A 15,220-nucleotide genomic window follows, 5' to 3' on the forward strand; every position below is an offset into this window, starting at 1 on the left:
GAATAAGGCCTGGTCCCTGCCTTCAAAGACCTCTCATTCCACTGGGGAGGAGCTGACTAGAACACAGCGATGCAGAAGCGACACAATCTCCCAGGCTGAGGCCATACTCGGTGCAGACACTCAGGCTACAAGAGGCAACAAGACAAACCCGATCCCGAACTCTAGATGCTCGCACCACAGAGTGGCAAGCCGCACCGTGCACAGAAGCTCACGGTGCCCAGGGCGGGTTGGAGAAGGGCCACGTGACTGGGCAGGCCAGACCAGCCTTCACGGAGCGGGGGCTGCCTGCACTGAGGCTGAAGGAGCGGGAAGGCATCTGCTGGGCTCTAGGCATGGGAAACAGGGGAGCACGGTGCACCTGGCCCCTCCCTAGCTGCCCGCCATGCAGTGTGGCTGGAGACGCAGGGGCTGGCCCTGCAGTGCAGACTCCAGCGAAAGAGCTGTGCTAATTGCTGCCGCCAGGGTTTGAAGCCAGTGGGAGACAGGAGCAGAAAGCTTTGATCCGGAGGCCTCTCTCTGGCTGCTGGGAGCAGAGGCTGCCGTGGGGGTGAGGACGGAGGCAGGTTGCTGACCGGACGTTGCAATTGCAGGGCCCGGGGTGCTGGTGGCCTGGCTTGGTGACACGTTGCAGGGAAGAGGAGGGGAGACGCTGAAAGTCCCAGAAGGGGGACTGGACTGGTGCAGGGGCCGAGGGGCTGGCGGGGAGGAAGGGAGGACCCTGTGCCCGTGCGGGAAGAGGGATAGGAGAGCCTGGCCCCGCCCACTAGCTCCCCACCGGCCGAGGGCCCTACCTCCAGCTGCCGGCCCGCCTGCCAAGTGGCCTCCACAGCCAGGACGAGAGCCCTCTAGCCGAGGCCATGGTACTGCTGGGCCAGCCAGCAGCTCTTTGAGTGCAGGTGTGAGAGTCTGGACCAGGCTATGCAGGGGCCGCCACACAGCCCGCCCCTCTGCCATTGGCACGGCCGCCTCACCAGAGCCCACCCTATAGTGACAGCAGGTCGGTGTCAGCGAAGTGAAGGCCACACCAACCAGCGAGGAGGCTGGGCTACGGGACGTGGTGACAGGGGCAGCCAAGGCAGTTGATGGGCTGGACATGAGGTCCACTAACTGAGACCCAAGAGAAGGGACAGTGCCGGGCGTGGTGCTGGCACGTGGTGGAGGCCTAGGGCCTGGTGCGGAGAGATGACTGATCCCATGTGGGCTGAGTGACCTTTCTGTCTGCCCCCCACGTCCTCCCAGTGAGGGGACAGGCTTGAGGTCCCATTGGGCTCATCCCAGGCTCTGGCAGTGATTCAGAAGGAAAGCAATGCTGGGGGGAGGGGAGAGGGGTGGGGACACTTCCTCTGCCTGGAAAATAGAGCTAGAGATCCCCGAGCCTTTCTCCAAGAGAAGGGATCAAAGGCTTTGGAACAGCACCGCTGTCTAGGAGGGAGGGAAGGCTCTAGGCTAGTTTTCCCAGCTGTCTCCTGATGGGTGTGTGAAAATGAAGCAAGTCAGGGCCAGTGGGAGGCAAGGCGGGAGGGAGCAGCAAGTAGCAAGCAAGAACAACTCAGTGCAGGAGGGTTATACCAAAAGAATAACTACCTGGCTCGTCTTGCAAGATGGTTCCAGAAGCCTTGCAGGCAATGAGGGTTGGTTTGAGCCTATGATCCAGTGGGAGTTACTCAGAGGAAAGAGGGAGGGGGGCGCCCCAGAGAAATGAAATAGCACCAGTGCAAAGGCAATATGACAAACAGCTGCGTGTGTTCACTAATGCAGGAATAGAGTAGCCAGTTACTTATCTTTAGAAGAGGAATGGATTTAGGAGGAGGGGCACTTGCCCGATCAGATAGCAAGACATTATCAAGCTTATTATAAACCTTAAGGCAGTGTGATATTGGTGCAAGGGTAGATAATTAGGAACAGAATAGAATCCAGACAACAGATGTAAGGAGACTAGATGTAATGTGGAGAGGATGTTATAAATCAGTGGGAAAGAGTAGACCACTCACTAATGGTGCTGGAAGATTTGTTCTCCCTTTGGAAAAAAATAATTTAGATCCCTACCTCAAACCCTACAGAAAAATCAATTCTAAGCAAATTAAAGATTTAAATGTGAAAAACATTTTGCACTTGAAACTTTCATTTGATATTATAAAAGAGTATCCTTATGACCCTGGGGTAGGATGGAATTTCTTAAGTCAAAAGAGGAAGACATTCTACTACACTAAATCGAGAACTTAAGACACCATAAACAAAGACAAAACACATACAGGGAGAATGCATCTGCCACATATGAAATGAACACATGATTAATACAGAAAATATACAAAGAACTTCTAAATGTCAACAAGAAGTGAAAGAAGGTGATAAAAATGTTTGCCCAAACAAGGAACAGGTATCTCCTAGAGGAGACCATGAGAAGTGCCTGGAAACATATGAAAAGATCTCCAGGGAAAATTAAATTAAATTCATAGGCAAGACCATTAACACCCACCAGATTGGCAAAATCTAGAAGGTCTGTGAATATGGAGAGTTGGTGAGGTCTTTCGTTGCTGGGGATAGTCAACTGGCACAACGGATTCAGAACACTATCGGTGTTCCATGAATAAAGCTGATGACGTGACACCCCAAACCCAGCAATCTCCCTCTAGTCAACACTGTAGAGAAACTCTTACAGCCCATATCCTGGGAGATACGTACAGTAATGGCCACAGGGCATCATCTTAAGAACAAAGCATGAGCAACAACCCAAATGCCCACTCACAAGAGGAGGGATAAAGTCTGGCACATTCATGTAAGGGAACGGTGCACAGCAGTAAAAGTGAACGCAGAACGCTACACGTATCAACACATAACCTTGAGTGGAAAAGGCAACTCCTTGAAGGACACACACAGAATGTTCTATTTACATAAAGTTCAAAAGCCAGGCTCAGCTAATCACTAGATGGTTTAGGGCTACAGCCTTGTGATGAAACTGTAAAGAAACAAGGTGATGATAGAGATACCATTCAGGAAAGTGGTTACTTTTGTGGAGGGGGAGGGGGAGGGTTTGGGCAGGAAGGAGCACATAGAATAGTATGTTCTAGGCTCAGGGTAGAGTTCACAGCTGTTTTTATTTTATTTTATTATTATTATTTTTTTAAAATTTATTTTATTTATTTATTTTTGGCTGTGTTGGGTCTTCGTTGCTGCACGCAGGCTTTCTGTAGTTGTGGCGAGCGGGGGCTACTCTTCGTTGCAGTGCACGGGCTTCTCATTGCAGTGGCTTCTCTTGTTGCGGAGCACGGGCTCTAGGCGCACGGTCTTCACCAGTTGTGGCATGCGGGCTCAGTAGTTGTGGTGCACGTACTTAGTTGCTCCGCAGCATGTGGGATCTTCCCGGACCAGGGCTCGAACCCGCGTCCCCTGCACTGGCAGGCGGATGCCCAGCCACTGTGCCACCAGGGAAGCCCCACAGCTGTTTTTACTTATTGCTCTGCTCCATGATCTACACAGCATTATGGTATATCTATTTGTATATATCAAATAATTCTTAATTTTAAAAATATAAACATAGAAGCGAAAAGTGCCAAGGATTTAAAAAAGAAGTGAGGTGGAAATGATTCACTGGGTGTGCTGTGGAATATTAATGAGGGACAGCAGTTTGCCAAGGGGGCTGTGAGAGGTGACACCCTCAGTGTTCGTTCCAAGGCGTAGGAGCAGATGACTGTGCAGAGCCTGGGAAACCAGGGCAGCAGAAGCCACCCAAGCAGACGGCTCATTCTCTTGTGCAAGAGACCCTCTCAGAAAGTATTTGCTGAATGAATGAATGAGACTAAGCATCTGATTTGATTTTCAGCTCTTTCACTCACTAGCTGGGTATTTGAGAAAATCCCTGAGTTTATCCTAATATTAGTTTCCCCATCTATTAAAAATTGAGATAATAATTGTGTCTGTTTTATGGAGTGTGTGTGAGGTCTACCTGAAAAAACATGTTAAATACTGAGGCAAGTGCCTGACATGGAGTAAGTGCTCAATATTTGTTGTTCTGGTGGTGATGGTAATAGTGACAATGGTGGTGGTGACAGTGATGGTGGTGTTGATTATGGTGGTGACAGTGGTAATGGTGGTGGTGATAATGATAGTGATGATGGTGATAATGGTAATGATGGTGGTGGTGGTGATGGTGGTGGAGGTGATGATGGTGGTGGTGGTGATGGTGGTGGAGGTGATGATGGTGATGTTGGTAATGATGGGGATGCTGGTGATAGTATGGTGTTGATGGTGACGGTGATGACTAATGAAGAAAACGTCCAGGATGAAGCATCACCTGGGCCCAGCGTTCCGTACAATGATGGAATGTACATAAACGTGCCCAGCATGGTGCTTGACGAATGGTAAGTGCCTAAGAACTGTAGATCTCACTTCCATTCCATTCAGTTCAAAACAAATGTATCGTCTTATGATAAAATTCAGTGAAATCAGATCCAATATAACCACGCTTATAAAATTCTGATTTAACAGCATTAGCTGGTCATATCAGGATTATGGAAAGGACTTCACTGCACTTTATTGCATCTTGGGGAATTTTTAAAATAATATCATTAAATTTGCTCTCAGTGTGAGGGTTTTAAAAAGACTTGCTGCAGCGAATATAATTTGATTACATCTTAGGGCTAGAAAAATCTTCCAAAGGAGAACACCTGATTCAGTCACTCACTTACCCACTAACTCATTCATTCATTCACAAACATTTAATAAACTTCCACTCAAAAATATGCTCAATTTCGAGGACCTCAGATATTAATGAATTGATTGTGTTACTGGAGGCCTTGTTTTTCAATTCAGTGGGACGAACAGGCACTGGATTGCGATGGGGTCTGTCCGAAGGGTTTTTGCCTTCCAGGAGCTGCGGAGCAGCAGGAAGAGGGGAGGCTGTGTCAGCCCAGAGGAGCCCTCCCGGCTTGGGAAGCAGGGTGAGGAGTGAGCAAATGAATGCCTTCCTAGGAAATGGGAAGCTCCACAGGAACTTGGAGGGAGGGGCTTTGGTAACCAGGCTGCGCAGACTGATGCCTGTTGGTGTGGCTCTGCGCCACTAGGTGGCGGGCTGGAGTGAGGCAGGTGAGCATGAGGGGACAGGTGCATTCTGCGACAAGCCTGGGCTAGCTCACGAAGGGCATCCCAACCGAGCCAAGGAGCTTCAGCTTTCTTCTCTGGGTGATGCAGACTCAGGGAAAGGTTGCACACAGGAGAAGCCCCTGGCGGGGCGGGAAGGGTGCACCTAGAGGCGGGAGGCTGGGGAAGGGTCCCTGCAAGCCCCCATCTCCTCCCCGCTTGCTCAGTTTTGTGCATCCGGGAGCACCCGCTCTGCAGACGCCACCTATTCTCTCCCCGAATGAATCACCTACAGTTCAAAATAGGCAAATATTTTGCAAATCTCTGGTGAAAATAAATTAAATCAACACTAATTTTGAGGCATTCTAAAAATGTTCAAATGGGGTGTATAAATCGGGCCTCTTATATTTAGGAAGCTGAAGAATGCAAAAGCAGAGCCATGTTAATGAGCAGTGAATTAATTTTACGTAGGGAAAAAATAACTTACCTCCCTTTGACATTTTTTTCTTTTTAGAAAGTACAAAACCTGGTATAATTGAGTTATTCTTTTCCCATGTATCTAAATTGCAGGCGAAAATATTGTGCAATTAATCTTTTCAATTTTGTGAGCCTATGATATTAACAGAAATTTAATTTCATCTATTGAATGAACCGCCCCACTGGGGGTTTGTTATTGTATTCATTTCCATTCAAGAAACCTTTGTTGAGGACCAGGTAGAATCAGGTACTCTCCAGGTGTTTCCACATCTGTCCCACTTAGTCCTCACATCTCTCAAGGCAGTGCCATTGTGGCCACTTATATGGAAGAGGCGGCTTGAGGTGCTGCCTGGAGGGCCCAAGTTCTCAGCGCTGGTAAGTGACCGAGCTGAGCATTTAATCCGCTACTGGCTGACTCCAGAGCCCTTGATTTTTCTAGAACTGCACCGCCTTGCCCTGCATACACAGAGATGTAATGCACAGAGGGGAGAATGTTCATGTCATCTGAACTATTAAATTGGGGAAGTTCAGATCCCTGAGTTCTAGAATATGCTGGAAGAACGTGGGGTGGGGGTTAGAAAAGGAAGAGCACAGTCAGCTTGTGGCAAAGCTTGGGGTATGATTCATTTCCTGGGGCTGCTATAACAAAGTACCACGAACTGGGTGGCTTAAAACAAGAGAAATATGTCCTCTCTTAGTTCTAGAGGCCAGAAGTGTGAAATCAAGGTGCTCGCAGGGCTACACTCTCTCTGGAGGCCCAGGGAAGGTCTCTTCCAGGCCTCCCTCTAGCTCTGGTGCTGATTAGCAATCCTTGGCATTCCTTGGCTCTTAAATGCATCACTATAATCTCTGCTTCCTTCATCACATGGCATTTTCCTTGTATCTCTGTGCCTCTTCTTTTTTTTTTTGAATTTATTTTATTTATTTATTTATTTTGGCTGTATTGGGTCTTTGCTGCTGCGCGGGCTTTCTCTAGTTGCGGCGAGCGGGGGCTATTCTTTGTTGCAGTGCACGGGCTTCTCATTGCGGTGGCTTCTCTTGTTGCAGAGCACGGGCTCTAGGCGCCCGGGCTTCAGGGGTTGTGGCTCACAGGTTCTAGAGTGGAGGAAATAGGGTCTTTGCCGATGCAAGCAAATTAAGAAAAGGTCATGTTAGATTAGGGTGGGCCCTAATGTGACATGATGGGTGTCCTTATAAGAAGAGGCACAGAGGGTTTCCCTGGTGGCGCAGTGGTTAAGAATCCACCTGCCAATGCAGCGAACACGGGTTCGAGCCCTGGTCCGGAAAGATCCCACATGCCGCGGAGCAACTAAGCCCATGTGCCACAACTACTGAGCCTGCGCTCTAAAGCCTGTGAGCCACAACTACGGAGCCCGGGTGCCTAGAGCCCGTGCTCTGCAACAAGAGAAGCCACCGCAATGAGAAGCCCGTGCACCACAACGAAGAGTAGCCCCCGCTCGCCCAACTAGGGAAAGCCTGTGTGCAGCAACGAAGACCCAACACAGCCAATAAAGAAATAAATAAATAAAAATGAGGTCACATTCCAAGGCACCAGGGGTTAGGACTTCAACATATATTTTGAGGGGACTCCATTCAAATCATATCAGCGTTGGTAATTTCTTTTTCTGGCAGGCCTCCTTAGGACACACTTCTGCGTGCTCCCAGCTGCCCACTAACGCCAGTGCATCCCCAGAACGCTGACCCAGGCAACGCCAGGGGCCCCAGGACCACCCTAACTGTGCAACCCGCAGAGAGGATCGTGACAAGGACTTCCTGTCCGGACAGCAGAGCTACCGCAAATTCTCATCCATTGCCTTGTCTTACTTCAGTACCATCCTGCGAGGCGGGGGTCAGCATCCCTATCTGCAGATAAGCAAGCTGCATCTCAGAGAGGGGCTAGTTGTCCTCTTCACCCCACACCCATGGGACCCAGCATAATGCCCAGCCTCCCGATCTCGGGCCATGTGTCCATCTGTCCACCCATTCCCCCCTAGGTGTGGTCAGCACCTCAAAGCTTTAGGGTCTGGGACTCCCCACCACCAGGCCCCAGGGGCACATGTTGTCCATCACTGTTTTCATCAGATTCTGGAAGAATTAGAACAGCTAGGACCCTGCACTGAATTTTCCATTAAAAAATGTACTCAATTTACTGACCAGCCCTTCATTCTAAGATTATGCAATTTCTTCTTTTTTTGGCATTAACAGAGTGTTTCTTTTATGACACGATGGTGATAATAAGTGATCCTGTCAGTAGAAGTCCTTACTTGACAAAAGGAACAGCTGGTGACATTGCTGGCCCTTGAGTTTCCGTGGAAGATGTCTCTGGTTCACGAGATCCTGCCCCAGCTGGCCCCGGACTCCTTTCCACTGTACAATCACCCAACAGTTGTGGTGCGCAGTGCACAGGCCGGGCGCTACCTATCTCGCCATCCCAGAAGTGTCAGGAGCTCAGAACGAGTCAGGGGCTATTTATAGATGAGCACAGTTTTCTTTAAAAAGCTCTGCCGCAGCTGGCTCCTCCACAGTTCCCCACACGCCCGGAAAACGACCTGGTGGGCCTTCCCCTTCGCCAGGACCTGGTGGCCAGAAAGAGAGCACAATGTGGATACCCACCCTCCTCCCAAGCAAGGCCACCAGGTGGCTCACCTGGCAGAAGGTGGGCAGACCCTCTGGGTCGGGGGTGGGATTGGCCCTCCCTGATGACGCCCACCCCCAGGGACTACTGCCGGGCACCTGCCCTGTGTGCCTGCCGCAAACACAGCTTACCTGATCTGCACGCAGCAGGGTACCCTAGAAGCAGCCCATGTCACGTCGTCCAAAGCCAGGCTAGGCAACTTGGCAGCTGAGTGAGCCCAGGAAACTCACTTAACCTCTCTGAACCTTGCTGTCTCTTCCGTGAAATGGTAATGAGAGTGACTACTTCCCAGGGATCATATGAAGAGTACATGTGACAAGGGAAAACACTAGCACATAGAAAGCCCTGCTTACGTGTTAGGCACTGCTATGATGACCAGTCTCTGAGTACATATCATCCCCATTTTGCAGATGAGGAAACAGGTTCCGAGAGGTTCTGCATCACTAGGAAGTAGGAGAGAGAAGGTGCTACCTCGCAGGCTGTCTGGGAAGTCCTCCAGCAGAGACGCACCCCCTCCCTACGCCCCTCCTTCCCTTCGTTCACCATTTCAGCAGACATCCCTGGTTTGGGAAGGAGGGAAAGTACATGGGTTTGAAAACCAGGCAGACAGCGTTCGGATCACGGTTCCTGCGCTCCTGGCACGACTGAGCCTCTGCTCCTCCCTGCCCTGGGGGTCCCGGCACAGTGGGGAGGCCTGCGGTCCAGGGCTGCCTGGGCTTGGGGTGAGTCTGGCCCATTCTGGGGCTCAGTCTGGGGAGCCGCTTGTCCTCAGACATAAACCACATTTTCCATTGTCAGTTTCCTTGGTCACAAGGCTGCTATTTTGATGTCCCTTCTGCCCCTTTTTGTGTCTGCCATTTAATTGGTTCCAAACCTGGCAAACAGGTGATTTATTGGCCCCTGGTATTCCACTCCCTCCTAAACCTACAACCAACAGGCATGGACTTAACCTGCCCAGAACAAAACTGGGCCTCCGGAGCCTGTCCTCCCTCCCTGCCTGGAGGGCACCTCAGCTGCGAACCTCACCATGACCCTGGAATTCAGCCTTGCGTCATTCTCCCTCCGCTTCCCATCTCAGCTGCAGCCTCTCTCCCCCAGGCGGCTCCCCTCATCTGGAGCACCTGGATGGAAAGGGCTGATCAGCCCTCGCCCCTGCCCTCAGGCCGCAGACTGCCCAAGGCTTCCTGTCACTCCGGCCCTGCAGGCTGGGCTCTGGCACACCAACTGTCCCAGGCGCGGCCCTCCTCTGGGTGTTCCGGAGGCGCCTCCAGCTTTAGCTCAGCACAGATCCCCCTACAGACACCCTCCCACAGCCCTTTGCCCAGCTTCTTTCCCAGCACATCACACGCCCTTTCCTTAGGCTAAGGAGGTGGCTGATGGGAGTGGAAAAGAGCTTGGACTCCCAAATCTTCGAGACCTGGCTCAGCTCCCAGCTCTGAGCCAGCTGCACAGTTTTAAGCTGAATGGGGAGACTGGCAGCTGGTGTCAGATCCTGCTGCAGGGTAAGTGGTAGCCCTCCAAAAAGATACATTCGTGCCAAACCCTGAAACCTGTGAAGGAGGTCTGTGAGATGTAATTAAGTTATGGATCTTGGGGTGAGGTCGTTACAACAGGAAGGAGAGGGAGATCTGAGACCCGGGGAGAATGCCATGTGACGAGGAGGCAGAGACCCAGGTGATGGGCCTACAAGCCCCAGGGAAAGAGCAGTTGTGTCCGTGCGTGTCACCGTCCACCCCTCCTTTTGGATGAGATCTCTCTGTCCCACATTCGCGGCAGCCCTGCCATACCATCCTGGTGAAAAATGACCCGGCCACACACAGATGAGGGGCTGCCTGAAACAGATGATGACAAGGTCGTGCTGGAGTGCCAGGCACAGCCCCCAACAAATAAAACCTGGCAGCAAGACTCTGGCCTGATGCTCGGCTGAGCTTCGTGATTCACGTCTGACAGGTACACAGCAAGAGCCACCATCCACCCCCCACCAGGGCGCTCCTCACCCCACGTCAGGGCAGCGGGTGGGACGCAGGACGCGCTGGGCTTGGAGCCTGAAGACTTGCCATTTTAGGGAGGGCCATGATGTGGCCGGGTGTGTGCGGAGTATTCCCTACAATGAGGAGGCACACATCCTGCACCCCCCCACCCCGCAGCTGCACTGGACACATAGAGAAACTGAGGCATGGGAGGGAAAGTACATCTCTTAATGACCCACGGCTCGAAAGGGAAATCCAAGCATGCCCCGTTTCCACACTCTTTGTACAATGCTCTGTTGCCTCCCTCTGACAACCACGTTGATTTCACCCAGGCTCAGTTTCTTCATCTGTGAAATGGGGAGGCTGAGCCTGTGTTATAAGGTCATTCTGAGAAGAGCAAGTTTAAATGGAAAGAAACCCACAAGACCAGTTTGGAGGCTCAAAATCATTACACAAATGTTAGATGTTATTGCCATGTCTCTCACAGGAGGCAGAAGAGGGTGGGAGATTGCACGCTCTGGTCAAAATCCTGACCTCACCACATACTGGTGAAGACCGCGGGCAAGTTACATGTCCTCCCTGGGCCTCCATTTCCTCATCTGTAAAATGGGCCTAACGAGGGCACCTTCTGTGGCTTGTGGCTTGTGCCTTGGTGCAGACTGGCTGAGATGATACGAAGGTTTTCGAATTTACTTGACCCCTGGCGAGTCCTCCAGAAATGTCATTACAGTATTCTTACTGTCACCTTGGGGACCTCTGGGGTTTACAAACCTCCTTGTCCAAATGGAGCAAAACTCGGGTGAGGAACAAATTCAGCTCCCTCAATTTGCAGCGTCTGAAATGCACAAAGCTCAGAAAGTAAGGTTCAGAAAGGTTAAGTAACCAGTCTGAGGCCACACAGCATCAGCAGCAGAGCTGTGTTGACTCCAAGCCTGTCTGACTCAGAGCCCCGTGCCCAAATGCTTCTGATGTGTGCCAACAGAACATCCAGTTCCAAACCTTTGCGCCACAGGCCACTTTGCTGCACAGCTCCTGTGGGTGACTGACTGTCCGATGTGTATATCTCCGGACACATAGCAGGTTGCATTCCGCTAACAGGAAACTACGATTCACATTAGCTACTGTCAATTAGGCACCTACTCTGCCTAATTGATGGTAGTAGCTCCTTTACTTGCTTTAATACATATAACATCATGAAAAAACCCATGGCACAATTTTCTTTGTTCATCCAATATCCATCATCCCGTTCTTCTTTACTCACAGAACCCCAATTTTGTTTGGGGTGCCTGAAAAAACAACCTTCCCAGAATCCTTTACAGCTAGTGTGAGACAGAGGTAAAAATTGCTGAGGGGTTGGGAGGGGTCTTCCAGAAAGCTTTTTAAAAGGGACCAACTTCAGATCCTTTGTCCCTTCCTCCTTTCTCCTTGTGATATGAACAGGCACACAGAGTTGCAGCAGCCATTTTGTCACCATGAGGCAACAAGCAGGAGGACAAAGGTTGCCCACCCATCATGCAAAGTGGAAAAGTGGAAAGAGTAAGGGTGCCTGGTGGCATAGCTGAGCCTCCTCCCCAGCCCTAGACAGCACCCCGGGCCTCTTGTTGCTGGAATGAATAAACCTCTTTACGATTGGTTGGTAGGCAGTGGAAGGAAGGCCTTTGGCTATATGCTGTCCTCTGGAGTGGGTCCTTGTTAATCTCCATGTAGCCGTCCCTGTCCCTTACCCCCCTAAGTTTCCTCTACCTTAGCTGCCAGGTACTGCGTCTGCTGTGTGTGGCCAGACATTCCCTCATCTTTCAGGGCATCTGGTTGGCCAGTGGCCTTGCGTTGGTCCCCTCTGCCACTGCCCTTGGCAGGCTCCTAACCCCAAGCTTCTTGCTCTCCCTGGCCCACTCGGCATGTCCCTTGTCGAGGTGCAGAGAAACTTCTGGGTCCTACCGACCATGTAGTGAGGGGCCGTGCTTATGCCTCCCCTCTGAGGTTTCTGTCCGTGTGGAGGGAGCTCCCTAGTGAGGCGCACCTGGCCTCTCCCTGCCCTGCTACCCTCCCCCTGCCCCCAGGAAGGAGGAGGGGCCATCTCTTGGGTTACAGTGAGTACTAGCCCCTCCCCTGACCATCTCTGTCCGCCATAAGAGGCCCAGAGGAAGCCTGTGTTTGGCTCCGCTCCTCTGGGTGCGAGATTTTCAGTGGACGTGCCATGCGCGGCACTGTGCACGTCTGGGTAGGTAACGTTGATGCAGGATAGGTGACGCCATTGCGCCAGACACCTTCCAAGCCATGCCTTCCAATACCACATAGGTTAGGAAGGTGCTATTCAGTTCTTCACTCTTATAGGCTGAATTGTGTCCCCCAAATTCATAAGTCCAAGTCCTAACTCCTATCACCTCAGAATGTGACTGTATTTGGAGAGAGGATCTTTGAAGAGGTCATTAAGGTAATGAGGTCATTGGGGTAGGTCCTTATCCAATCTGACTGGGGTTTTTATAAGAGGAGATTAGGACACAGACACAGGCAGAGGGACAACCACATGAGGACACAAGGAGAAGACGGCTGGGCTCCAAGCCCTCACGCTTCCCCACGGCATCTGCCCCTGCAGCCCTTCCAGGAATGCCCGCCCCTGTGCTGTGTTCCTGGGCCCCGTGTTTGCCGAGGCATGACGGGGCACTGTGTGTAGGCAGGCTCGCTCGCGGATGCAGACCGGGCATTGAGTTCTGTGCAAGCGCAGGCCCAGCGGCCAGCTGGTGGGACGTGTCAGCAGTGGCTCTACCATGAATGGAGGCGCTAGGTGACCCCTGGGTGCACAGGTTTCTGATGCCAGAGGAGGGTCACTGATGAGTCAGTCATCACAGGGTGATGCTCTCGTGTGTATGTCATTGCCACCGTGGGTTCCTGTCCCACCTCTGGACTTAGATGTCGTGGACCGAACTCGGTTTGGAAAAGAATTTCCAGACACAAGGCAGAATGTAAAGAAGATAGAATTTATTAGAGGGAAGGGTCGCTGCCAGAACAGCAAGCTGACTTCCTAGTAGCCTGAGAGAGTTGAGCCCGAACATGGGCTATTGATCAGTTTCTATAGCCAGAAAACAAAGGAATGGTCCGAGGTGAAAATTTCGTTTACTGATTGGTCAAGGCACATATACCTTCCTTCTGTAGGGTGGGAGTGGGACAGGGCAGATGCCTTTCCTTATTTGGGACAGGTCCCGTTGCCCAGGTGGGCGTCACCCAGGTGGGTGTCACCCAGGTGGGCTCAGGAATTTCGTAACCATCGCAACATGGCGGGGAGGGCGATTAAGAGTCCGGTAGGGGGTGTAACGCTGAAAGTTTTTCAGGCAGGGTCGTCCTTTGTCCTTGAAGCACCATCGTCCTTGGAGCCCCACACTAGATGCCACCAAGGTGACACAGCACGGGCAAGAACAGCCAGGACTGCAGAGACTGGAGCAACTTATTTGTTCATCGAACTTTCACTGAGGAAGGACCGCGTGCCAAGCAGAGGTCCAGGAGCTGCGTGTCTGGAGCAGAGATGGACCCTCATTTCCCCTTTCACCTGCTGCGAGCATCTGCGGTGCACTGCACACAACCAGAGGGACGGACCTCAGCTGTAGAAGTACAGCCGGATCTCGGTCATGAGCTGCCCCTCCAAGATCTCCATTCCCAAGAAATCTCCAAGATCAGCCTTCCACGCTGGCTCTGCGGTAGCCTCGGGCATAAACATGTAGTTATCAGAATTGGGGGCCTGGTCCATATCACCATTCACGTGGTACTCCATGAACTCCTGGATCTCGTGTACTGTTCCATTACTCTGCAGAGGCAGGAATGAGAAAACAGTATTATTGTCGAGTACAATGTCTCCTGGACGTCATCTTCATGATGGCAAGCAGGCTCACAGTATAACAGAGAAGAGCTAGATCGGGACTCCATGTTCGATCTGTTTCTTTGACTTTAACCTTTGCGATTTGTTGCTTTTGTTATTGTAATCATACACAATGGCCTGCCTCAGGGAACCCAGCCCCTCTGCCTGAAGGTTAAACTAAAGTGCCTCTGTTCAGCTCGCAAGAAGACAATCTGACCCCGCCCACCTGTGGACGGCTGCAAGAAAGAAGAAATTAACACATCCCCTCATGGAGGCTGGCCATTCCAGAGGATATTTGCAAATCTTATGGCCGTTTTACTTCACTTCCTCATCTCCTCCCCCTGTCTGTGCTATAAAAGAAACTGGCATCCAAACCCTGATAAGATGGTTTTTCAGAGACACTAGTCTGTCATCTTCTCGGTCTGCCAGCTTTCCGGATAAAGTCGTCTTCCTTGCCTCAACACCTCGTCCCCGATTCACTGGCCTGTTGTGCTGCGAGCAGAGTGAGATTGGACTCAGTGACAAGGTGACAACAGCGCCTCTATTCGGACACCAATAGGCTTGGTTCCAACAGCCTGGAACCAAGAGGGAACAAAAGTAACCTCCTCAGAGCCTAAGTGACAGTTATGAGGTCACTCGATGAAGCTCAGGCACTTGGTTTGGAGAAAAGCCCTCTGGACCCACGCAGGGCCTGTGTGGCGTCAGATTCCTTCCCTGCCCAGGAGCAGACCCCAAAGGAGGAGGGGGACAGAGACTGCACAACAGGCTCCTGAGACCACAGCACGTATCACGGCTGCAAAAGGTCCTCACCGGCCACCCCCAGTCATCCTGGAGGCTGGCAGCGGCCAACCTCCTCCTTCCAGGCGGTCCCCCAGCCAGTACATCACGGACATTTGTCAGGCTGACTGGTGCTGTCCAGATGTCGCGTGCCAGGGCCTCGACTCACTCGCTCATCCAATTCTTCTGACCCCTGTGGGCAGGGATCATTGCCCCATCTCACAACCGAGACACACGAGACTTGGAGATACGACCTCACTTGCCCAAGATCCCACACCTAGGAAGGGCACAAGCCAGGACTCAGATTCAGTTCCAAATCCACATTCTTTACTCGCTTCATTATGTTAGGACTTTGGGTTAGGATACCATGGGATAGCCTAGGCTCGGAGCCTCGGACACACGGATTTGGATTATACACCTGGGTGTGGTCTAAGC

At 51.6% G+C, this 15,220-nt stretch overlaps 1 long non-coding RNA gene across 1 annotated transcript; it reads right to left on the minus strand.

Moving 5' to 3' along the window:
* Positions 1-8,016: 8,016 nt before the first annotated feature.
* LOC309661640 lies at positions 8,017-10,165 on the minus strand. Its single transcript, XR_014264128.1, has 3 exons — positions 9,210-10,165; positions 8,542-8,631; positions 8,017-8,129 (listed from the first exon to the last, which is right to left on the minus strand). It is a non-coding gene; the product is annotated as an uncharacterized lncRNA (long non-coding RNA).
* Between the last annotated feature and the right edge of the window lie 5,055 nt (positions 10,166-15,220).

This window comes from Balaenoptera physalus (genome assembly GCF_965194825.1).
Source record: "Balaenoptera physalus genome assembly, chromosome: 5".
Lineage (NCBI taxonomy): Eukaryota > Metazoa > Chordata > Mammalia > Artiodactyla > Balaenopteridae > Balaenoptera > Balaenoptera physalus.